This window comes from Phyllobates terribilis, unplaced genomic scaffold, assembly GCF_046119375.1.
Source record: "Phyllobates terribilis strain yellow unplaced genomic scaffold, ASM4611937v1 Scaffold_1__5_contigs__length_1240528914, whole genome shotgun sequence".
NCBI classification, from domain to species: Eukaryota; Metazoa; Chordata; class Amphibia; order Anura; family Dendrobatidae; genus Phyllobates; species Phyllobates terribilis.
Window position 1 is genome coordinate 55,124,981 of NW_027362761.1, and position 12,124 is coordinate 55,137,104.

Sequence of the window (12,124 nt, forward strand, 5' to 3'; positions counted from 1 at the left end):
CTCTCTGTGTAGAATAATATTAGTAAATTACAGGCCTATCTATTTAAAACCGTCGTTCCCTGTCAGACGTATCACATATAACTGCGTTCCAAAATCAGACATTTCTCATTAACGTGGAAAATATTATCCTCCTTTTAAAATGGGAAAGGTGCTTGGCAAGGGACAGGGAAGCAAACGTGATGGTGATGGTGCATGCAGGGGCCAAGGACGTGGCCGTGGGCAAGCTGAAATTGTGCCACAACTAACAACCACATCTTGTCGCTCAACCTTCCTGTCCCAATTATTAGGGGACTGCAGTACACCACTATTGAACCCAGAGCAGTGTCAAAAGGTTGTTGATTGGATAGCAGATAATGCTTCCAGCCACTTTGCCACCACCACCACCCTGTCTTCCACACGGTCAAGTCTCAGTAGTCATGAGTCTGGACCGCATATTTCTCACCCTGATTCTCCTTCCTCCCACCATCCCTAGTGCCCGGAGACAACTGATCCCTCACTTGGATATTCAGAAGATCTGTTCACTTTTCCATTTGTAGATTCGAGCCTCTTGCACAGCCATCTTCAAGCGAGTCAAGAGGAGAATGCGTGTAGCGATGCCCAAATATTGGAGCAGCCACGGTCACAAGAAGGCAACGGTGGGAAAGTGCAATTACTGATGCAAGAGGTGGATGATGATGATGAGACACAATTGCCAGAAAGTCAAGAGGAGGACCAGGGTGCGAAAGTGGAAAGCGAGGTGGTGGATGATGTAGTAACTGACCCAACCTGGCAAGGTGACATGCAGTGCGAGGACAGCAGCACACAGGGGGAGGGAGGCATAGCACCACAACAGGCATGAAGTAGCATTATGGCGGCCACAGACACAAGGCGGGAAAGCATTCCTTTTATCGCCAACATGACGGAAGTTGCCAGTAAAACTGTTACTGTAGGTCTTCCCGAGTGTGGTTGTTTTCTAATGACCCTTCAAATAACCCCAGAAAGGCCATTTGCACTACCTGCCAGGCCAGCATCAGCAGGGGTAGCAAAACTAGCAGCCTGACCACCACCAGCATGATCAGGCACACGGCAGCAAAACACCCGACTAAATGGGCGGAACCCCAGGGTTCAGAAACCGTGTCTGCGCGTGACACCACTGCTTCTTCCATTGTTGTGTGTGCACGCCAATCCCATGTTCATGGTGCATGCAAGATGACTCCTGCCCTGCACGTGTCAATGCATGCTCTCAGTTAGCACCATCAGCAAGCACGTCCACGTCCTTGTCCCAGCACAGCGTTCAGTTGTCACTACCCCAGTCCTTGTAATGCCACCACAAATATGCAGCCAACGCCCCACAGGCCACAATACTAAATTCACACATTTTGCGAATGTTTGCGCTCGAAATGTTGCCTTTTAGGCTTGTGGAGTCAGAAAATTTACGCAACCTAATGGCGGTAGCCATCCCTTGGTACTCGGTCCCCAGCAGCCACCATTTCTCCCACTGTGCCGTCCCCGCATTACACGAGCACGTGTCCCACAACATTAGCCATGACCTCAACAACACAGTTACTGGGAAAGTCCATCTAACCACGGACACGTGGACAAATGCTTGTGGGCAAGGACAGTACATCTTGCTGATGGCACACTGGGTTAATATAGTGGAAGCCGGGATCCAGTTGGACCTTGGGATGGAACACATCCTCCCGATGTCGAGGATTGCGGGCCCTAGGTCAATCAGGGTTGCCCCCACATTCTACAGCTCCTGTACCTCCTCTTCCTTCTCTTCAGCCTCCATCTCCGAAATGACCACATCAGTCACAAGCTGGAAGCACTGCAGCACTGCCTCGGCCAAGCGGCAACAGGCTGTGCTGAAGCTAATATGCTTAGGTGACAAACCTCACAACGCTAAAGAGTTGTGGACAGCTCTGAAAGAGCAGGCAGATCTGTGGCTGACACTACTGACCCTACAGCCAGGCATGGTCGTGTGTGATAATGACCTGAACCTGGTAGCGGCTCTGAGGCGAGCTCACACACATACCATGCCTGGCCCATGTGCTTAACCTCGTGGTTCAGCGGTTTCTAAAAACCTACCTGGATCTGCTTGTCAAAGTACGCCGCGTGAGTGCCCATTTTAGAAAGTCAGCTACAGCTTCCGCCGCCCTTGCTGTGCTTCAGAAGCATTTGCAGCTTCCTGCTGACTGACTGATATGCGATGTCCCCAGGCATTGGAACTGTACATTGCAGATGTTGGTAAGGATTTGTGAGAAGAAGAGGGCAGTTCTTGATTACCACCATCAACAAGGCAGTCGGTATTCAGATCAGACTCCACACATAACACCTCAGGAGTGGACATGGATGTCAGACATCTGTACCATCATCAAAACTTTGAGGATTCCACCAAGATGGTAAGCGGTGATGACGCCATAATTAACATCGCCATCCCGCTTCTCTGTCTTCTGAAACGCTCTCTGCTCACAATTAAAGAGGATGCATTGCAGGCGGAGCATGATGGAACTGTACATTGCAGATTTTGGGAAGGATTTGTGAGCAGAAGAGGGTAGTTCTTGACTATCAGCATCAACAAGGCCATCTTTATTCAGTTCAGACTCCACACATATGACCTTAGGAGTGCACATTGATGTCAGACATATGTACCATCCTCCTTTGAGAACTCCACCAAGATGGTGAGCGGCGATGACGCCATAATTAGCGTCACCATCCCGCTTCTCTGTCTTCTGAAACGCTCTCTGCTCACAATTAAAGAGGACACATTGCAGGCAGAGCATGATGAGATGGAGCAAATAACCATACAGGGTGATTCACACAGCCCAGCCTCATCTCATCCCAACGTGGATTGGGTGACAATGAGGAAGATGAGGAGGAGGAGGAAGAACAGGAGCTAGTTTCCTGTGCTTTAGACGGTACTACCTGCACCACTGTCATATCGTCTGTTCAGCGTGGATGGCCTGATGACAGGGAGGAGGAGGATGAGGAGGAGAGCATGGTCAGTCGTCCTCTTGGTGAGGACATGAAAGTCTTGCCTATTAGCAGTCTGGCACCCATGGCGGAGTTTCTGTCACGCTGCCTTTTCCAAGACCCTTGCTTTTTCTAAATTTTGGGTGACAGTCATTACTGGTTGGTGACACTTCTAGACCCACGCTACAGGGAGAACTTTCTGTCTCTAATTCCCTTGCAGGACAGGCCTAACAAAACTGGGCAGTATGACAAGGCCCTTGTTGCGGAATTTTTAAAAAAATTCTCATCTGAAAACGCTGGCGGCAGATGGAACAGTTTTTTGGACAACCAAGGAGTACAGGCGAGAGAGGCACAAATGCAATCCAGCAGAGGCAGGAGAACACTGTTAAAGTTCTGGGACAGTTTTCTCAGACCCTCTCATCGCACAGGCCCTGAGGTGCGGGGTACTCTCCTAAGGAGGAAAAAGTTTCGGAAGATGGTGAGGGAGTACCTTGCCGACAATACCAACGTCCTCCGTGATTCCTCTGTGCCTTATAATTATTGGGTATCCAAGCTGGACACATTGCAGGAACTGGCTCTCTTTGACTTGGAGGTCCTAGCCTGCCCTGCCGCAAGAGTTTTGACATTGCTGGTTTTTAGTGCCGCCGGTGGAATTGTAACCGATAGGCGCATCTGCCTGTCAACTGAAAAAGCTGACAGGCTGACTCTTATAAAAATGAACAAGGATTGGATTGGGACAGACTTCTCAACACCATGAATGATAGCAGCGTAACATAAACTCAAATACAGTGTCTTTATTTTGGGAGGTCTAACTCTATTCCCATGTACCTCTGTCTTCACACCCAGACACTTCCTGATTTTGTCTATTTGCTCTATTCCTCCTCATTCTCCTCATCTTCATCCTCCACATCCTCCTCCATATCACCACCATATCTACCATACCACCATATATACATCTCTTGCAAGGGACATTGGAGTTCTTCCAAATTTTGGCAGCCTTTGAATTCACTGTATAGGCAAACACTATGGGAAACCCACTTCCTAATAATGGGAACATTGTTTTCAGGAGGCCCTCCGACCTCTACGTCTCTTGCAAGGGGCATTGGAGTTCCTCCAAACTTTTGGCAGCCATTGCTTCACTGCATAGGTAACAGTATGGCAGACCCGATTCCTAATATTGGGACATTGTTTTCAGGAGGCTCTCCGACCACTACTTCTCTAGCAAGGGACATTGGAGTTTCTCCAAATTTTTGGCAGCCATTGCATTCATTCCATAGGCAAACAATATGGGAGACCCATTGCTTTTTAATGGGAACATGTCATACTCGATACTGAGGCCCAGCTCTATATGTGTTTAAATTGTTATTGGGGTTTTTCCTAAATTTTGGCAGCCGTTGGACTCACTGCATACCCTATAACTGTTTAGTAGACCCTCTCCTTTCTAATGGGAACATGTCATTACTGTGGTCCAGCTCTATGGGTCTTTAAATTGTTAGTGGGATTTCTCCTAAATTTTGACAGCATTTGGACTCACTGCATACCCTATAACTGTATAACAGACCCTCTCCTTTCTAATGGGAACATATCGTGCTCGTTACTGTGGCCCTGCTCTATGTGTCTATAAATTGTTACTGGGGTTTTTCCTAATTTTTGGCAGCCGTTGGACTCATTGCATACCCTATAACTGGAAAGCAGACCCTCTCCTTTCTAATGCGAACATGCCATACTCGTTACTGTGGCCCAGCTCTATGTGTCTTTAAATTGTTAGTTAGGTTTTTCCCAAATTTTGGCAGCCCTTGTAGTCACAGCATGGGTATTACCACTAGAGGAGACCCACTCCTTTATAATGGGAACATTTTTTTTACTGAGACCCTCTTCAATGTCTCTTCAAAGGGGTATTGGGGTGCTTCCAAATTTTTGGCAGCCCTTGCATTCACTGCATACGCAATAACAGTATAGGAGACACACTCTTTATTAATGGAAACAACAAAGCATAGCCGACTGCTGGCCCTTTAAAAATAGTAAGGCTGTAAAAATAGTGTTTGTGACTTTCATAATCCCTCCATCATAAATGAAACAGGATGAGTCTGATGATGTTTCACACATCACATGGCCAGATGAGATTGTAAAATGTTAAAATGACATTTCCTGGTGAATGCATCTGTCACTGTTGAAAGCAATGCAAAAATGCATCAAAAACGCTACGTGTGATCATAGCCCAAGGTGTGGAGGAGCATTTTTGTTTTTGATTATTTATTTTGCCTTATATACAAGTCATTACCCTGGAAAGGATGTTCCTTGACATATTTCCCAGGAAAATCCATTTTGGTTTAGTTTTTGTAAGTTTTATTGTGAGTCCGTCAAAGTGGCGCAATACCTCTAACAACATTGTTGACAGCAGTGACATGGAAGTCAGAAATGCTTCCAGGGGTCTTCCCCATGCAGTTCCCATGTCATTTGAGCACTGTTCCCATCGATTTAGACAATTTTTAGGCCCTCTGCAGACCGCCGGGGGGAGCCGCCGGAAAAATGCTTAAGTTTCCCATAGATTTACATTCGGCTCGGTACTCGAACCGAGCACTCGAGCATTCCAATTTGCTCGTCCCGAGCAACGAGTACCTGAGCATTTTAGTGCTCGCTCATCACTGTCTACCACCCATCGGAGAAATCTAAGCAGTATTCAATTTCAGGCCATCAGAGACTTGCATTCAAACCATAATCTGACAGTACGGCAGTCAGATAAAGGAGGCTGCGTTGTAATTTTGAACACTGCCTTTTATTGCAAGTAAATATGGTCTAGAAAACGAACACAAATACTTATATACCTTTAAGGTCCAATCCCACCTTATCCTTCAGGCATGACATAACCATGTTCTTAATGAAGGTCTAAGACTTGAGGTCATCAACAATAAAATCTACAGATGGCTACTACCTGGTCATCCTGTCACCCCCATTTTGCATGGTCTTCCTAAAATTCACAAAGACATATTTCCACCAGAACTATGACCCATAATCTCTGGAATAGGTTCCCTTAATGAGAACATACGTCATCTGGTGGATGAAAATTTAAAACCTTTAATTTCAAAAACACCAAGATATCTCAAGGACAACTCCACTGTCCTGAAAGTATTTGATAAATTTTATTGGCAGGACAATTATGTCTTTGTAACTTGTGATGTCATAAACCTATATTAATTCATTCCTCACGCATCAGCCATGATAGCCATCAAGCACCAGCTTGACAACTACCATCGGTATTCCACAGCATTGAAACAATTATTATTTTCTACAGCACAATTTTTCTATGTTTCAAAATGAGTTTTTTCTGCAGACCCTAGGAGCACCTATGGGCTCAAAATTCTCTATGTCCCTAGCTATTATATTTATGTCGTGGTTGGAGGAGTCCCACATTTTTTCAGAAAAATATCAATGGTTCCCATACCTAATTTGGTATGGTAGATATGTGGATGACATACTTTTAATTTGGCAGGACAATGCAGCCCAGTTCTCTGATTTTGCACACTATTTAAACAGTAATAAATGCAATTTGTGATTCACATGCGGCACTCCATCTGACCAAGTCCCATTCCTTGATGTTTCTTTCACTGGTGATAACTAGTGATGAGCGAGCATGCTCGCCACTGCTCGGTACTCGCCCGAGCACCAATCATGCAGGGATTGTCTTCCACTCACTTTAATGTCACAGCCATGGTGGTTGTGGCATTACAGTGATAGCCCAAATCGATGGGAACAGTGCTCACAGTGAAACATGAAAAGCCGGCAATTCATCAGCGGCATACACCGGTACCCGACAATTTTGAACAGAAAGAATAGAGCATCACACATAGATTAGATAGATAAAAACATGTCAGTCACATATATAATAAGTACAGTGACAGTGTTGGTTACTATACTTGTTATTTAGTGTTAAAATAAAGGATTTATTAAGAAAAAAATAATAGTGTTTTTATGCACCCGTCTCTTTAAAAAAGCCGGCCGGCAATTCTTCAGCGGCATACATCGGTACCTGACAATTTAGAACAGAAAGAATAGAACATCACACATAGATTAGATAGATAGAAACATGTCAGTCACATATATAATAAGTAGAGTGACAGTGTTGGTTACTGTACTTGTCATTTAGTGTTAAAATAAAGGATTTATTAAAAAAAAAATTGGAGAAAGGGGTTCCCCATAATTTTAGTCTCTAGCGGAGGTTAAGCAGACGGCTGGGGCAGATGTTTGAAGCCTGGGAAGGGGGTAATACTCATGGAGCTTCCCAGGCTACTAATATCAGCCCCCAGCTGAATACCTAGCCTTTACTAGCTATTAAAATGGGGGACCCAAAAAAAAATTACGTGTGGTCCCCCCTATTTTAATAGCTAGCAAAGGCTAGGCAGACAGCTGGGGGCTGATATTAATAGCCCAGGAAGGGTGCCATGAATATTGGCCCCCTCCCAGGCTAGAAACACCAGCCGTCAGCCGCCCCAGAAATGGCACATCCATAGGATGCGCCAATTCTGGCACTTAGCCTCGCTCTTCCCACTGCCCTTTAGCGGTGGCAGTGGGGTAATAGGGCTAGGGTTGATGTCAGCTTGTAATGCCAGCTGACATCAAGCCCAGGTTAGTAATGGAGAGGCGTCTATAAGACATCCCCATTACTAACCCCATAGTCAAAGTTAAAAAAAAACACAAACACCCAGAATAAAGTCCTTTAATTGAAATAAACACACAATTCTTTAATGTTCTAAATTAAACCATACTTACCATCACGCCCATTCTAGCTGAAGCCAATGTCTTCTGCAATAAAAGAAAAATAATAAACCAACCTCATCCTTACCTTTCCATGGTTCCCAGGACGGCTCCAGCTCTGCTACATTCACATGACAGACTGGATCGCAGCCGAAAGCTGCCATCCACCTTGCCATGCCGCAGACACTGAGAAGCGCAGGCATGCTTGCGCTCCTCAGTGTCTGGCTGTGACGGCATCCAGATGAACCGAGTTCATGTCCAATTCTCTCACGCTCACCGCAAGCGCAGGAGAATTTTCCCACGCTGTCTGCGACGTGCATGAGGTGAGCTGAGTTCATTGGACATGAACTCGGCTCATCTGGATGCCATCACAGCGAGACACTGAGGAGCGCAAGCATGCCTGCGCTTCTCAGTGTCTGCGGCATGGCAAGCTGGATGGCAGCTTTCGGCTGTGATCAAGTCTGTCATGTGAATGTAGCAGAGCTGAAGCTGTCCTGGGAACCATGGAAAGGTAAGGATGAGGTTGGTTTATTATTTTACTTTTATTGCAGGAGATCGTTGGTTCAGCTGGAATGGGCGTGATGGTAAGTATGGTTTAATTTAGAACATTAAAGAATTGTGTGTTTATTTCAATTAAAGGACTTTATTCTGGGTGTTTGTGTTTTTTTTAACTTTGACTATGGGGTTAGTAATGGGGGTGTCTTATAGACGCCTCTCCATTACTAACCTGGGCTTGATGTCAGCTGGCATTATAAGCTGACATCAACCCCAGCCCTATTACCCCATGCCACCGCTACAGGGCAGTGGGAAGAGCGAGGCTAAGTGCCAGAATTGGCGCATCCGCTCCACGCCGGCGGTGCTGGTCCCCTTGCGTGTGACCGTGCCTTCGGGTTTCTTGGCCAGAGGACCTGAAATCCCCTGCCGGTCGGTTTCTGCTGCTGGGTATGGATCAGTCCCCACAGCCTCGGACTCCGTGTCCGGTGAGATCTCTTCAGTCAGGACGAGCTCTACAGCTTCCAGTCTCTGACCACTTTTATCACTGCTCCCACAGAGCTCCTGATCTTGCTCTCCCTGTATCTGCTCCACTCCAGACCAGACTGTGTCTCTGTCTGGGACTCCTCTTCTTCTTCCCTAACCCTGCCTCAGCCCCCAGTTTTTATAGGGGAAGTTCTTCCCCTCCCAGGACTGGGCAGGAGGTGTGGCATGCTTAGGGCACCTGACCAGGAGACCTCCCACCCGCTCTCAGACGTAATATTGCTATTACTGTGGTAACCAGACCCCTGGGGTTCCACACATGTGTACATGGTAGTATGGTTGTGCACACATGCATGGGTATATGTGGGTGTACATCACCGTCAACTGGGCACAATGGATATATACATGTGTGATATATAACTACATGGACATGTGTATATCACAGATCCGTATTGGATATACCTATGCACTTTATTTTATGTATTATGTACTTTTGTACATTTACGGTACATTTATTAACCACTTAATATTTATCTGCATATATACATATGTGTGATATATAATTATATGGACAGGTTTGTACCACATATCCATATTGGATGTACCACATTACATTATGCACTTTATTTTATTTTATTGTATTTTATGTACTATTATGTATTTTTGTACATTTATGATACACTTATTAATTACATAGTATTTATCTGCATATATGCGGCTTTGTATATGTATGTATGCTCTATGGCTATGTTTAGTCTATAAACATTTTATATGTTATTTAATACTTGTTTGCATATGTGTAGTCTTATCAATATATATATATATATATATATATATATATATGTACACTACATAATTACTGTATTGTTATGTGCAGTTTAAATAACCAATCATGTATAAATTATGTATTTATTCTTATCGATCCTTAATGCACAGTGCACTTTATTATTATTTTTTTTATAATTTTTTATTTCCTATATTCCTATGTTTATGTTACATGTATGTCAACTGTTGGCATACATTTTCATTACATTGCTATCAAATCCATATATGGCTTCACTATTTTGGAAACATCTATGTCTATCTCCTGCACATACACTCACTAGATAATTCTCTACAATGGTGCTGAGCAGTGGCATGCCGGTGTCTCCTGGATGCTCCGGGTTCTGCCGACGGCGGCATCTTGATGCGGCATAGGACCTACGGTCACGTGACACTTTGTGACCGTGGTTCCTGGGCGACGGATCATGTGACTCCTCACGTGGTCCGGTCTCCCCAGCTGCATGACGCCGAACGCGGTGGGACTCCGGCACACGTTTGGGAGATTACCTGCGTCATCCTCCTGACTCATCCCCATTGGCTGGCAGCCCCTTTTTAATTGCACACTTGGAGTCTGACGTCACCCCCTGATGAAGGATGCACCGAAATGCACGTCGGTGTGAGCGCCACACTAACAGCAGGACCATTGAACCCAGAGCCACTTCATATACGTGCATGCTTTATGGATCATTGAACCTAGAATTACTATACAACGTGCATGTTTCACAAATCAGGTACGAACCATTTGAATACCATATAACTATGTACACCTATGTATATGGATATGATAAGCAACTAATGCAATGTACTAGCAACTACTTATACTTTCAAATGTTACCTATCTTTTGATAGGGACATATACCGCTGGTCATATCCCTGGTTGTGCCTAATTTGGCTACAAGCTCCCAGCATCTGGGATTGATACCCTGCTAGTGTAGCAATGTTTTCAGTGGCAGTTATATTGGATCTCCAAATCAGAGTGGTTTTACTGTCATTAAGCTCTGATATCCTGTCTGTATACAATAATAAGCATATGTTTTAACATGTCATAATCATGTGTGTGTACCCTACTTGTAATAAAGGTCTCTTTTACTTTACATCAATGACCTATTTGTCGGATATTTTTATATACAGGTTCTAAGTGCCTACTTGGCCTGACCCAGGTCATATGGAGGCTTAGTCAACTCCGTGAACCAGGGAGGGACCTGGCAGGTGAAACAGGTGCCACTCTGGGACCGACCTTGTGTGAGAGCAGGTGACTCTCACGGGTCAGTTGACAGGAACTGACCGGTACAGCGGATGAGCACAGCAGGAAGGCAGACAGGTGGTCCGGGTAGATCAGCAGGCAGGAACGTCAGATAGTCAGACAGGTAATCCGGGTAGGCAGGCTGGCGGGCATGACAGGTAACTGGCAGGTGCTCCAGGTAGGCAGGCTGGCGGGCATGACAGGTAACTGGCAGGTGCTCCAGGTAGGCAGGCTGGCGGGCATGACAGGTAACTGGCAGGTGCTCCAGGTAGGCAAGCTGGTGTACACGGCAGTTAACTGGCAGACTGGTGGGCAAAACTATTAGATAGTCTGGCGAGCTGGACTGTAGACAGACTGGCGGGCTGGACTGTTAGACAGACTGGCGGGCTGGACTGACTGGCAGCGGGACCTGAGGGCTGAAGCAAGTGTTAGCACACGGAACAACAACCTTGCACAGGCACCTCCATTTTGGATGAGGTGCCTTATATAGGAGAAGTCCTCCGGCCATTGACCGGGGACTCTTTAGGACGCTGCGCGCTGCCCCTTTAATAGGGAGGGAGCGCGCACCCTTAGCACAGTGCCCGGGAAGCTGCGCGAGGTGCACGCCACAGCAGCAGGGGAGCAGGAAGATGTCAGACCAGGACCGCGGCAGTGAGGGACACGGCGTCTCTGCACAGATGCTACAATGATATTCTCCAAATACTCTTCTAGATCATCCAAATGCTCTCTAGCAAACTTCAGATGGGCCCGGACATTAAGCAGGGGGACACGTCTGGCACTGCAGGATCTGAGTCCCTGGCGGCGTAGTGTGTTACTGATGGTAGCCTGTGTAACATTGGTCCCAGCTCTCTGCAGGTCAATCACTAGGTCCCACTGTGTGGTTCTGGGACTTTTGCTCACTGTTCTGGAGATCATTTTGACCCCACGGGGTGAGATCTTGTGTGGAGCCCCAGATCGAGGGAGATTATCAGAGGTCTTGTATGTCTTCCATTTTCTAATTATTGCTCCCACAGTTGATTTCTTCACACCAAGCTGCTTACCTATTGCAGATTCAGTCTTTCCAGCCTGGTGCAGGACTACAATTTTGTTTCTGGTGTCCTTCTACAGCTCTTTGGACTTCACCATAGTGGAGTTTGGAGTGTGACTGTTTGAGTTTGGGGACAGGTGTCTTTTATACTGATAACAAGTTCAAACAGGTGCCAGTACTACAGGTAATGAGTGGAGGATAGAGGAGCCTCTTAAAGAAAAAGTTACAGGTCTGTGAGAGCCAGAAATCTTGCTTGTTATTCTCCACCAAAATTTGATAAAAAATACTTTCCAAATCAGACAATGTCATTTTCAGGATTTGTTTCCTCATTTTGTCTCTCATAGTTGATGTCT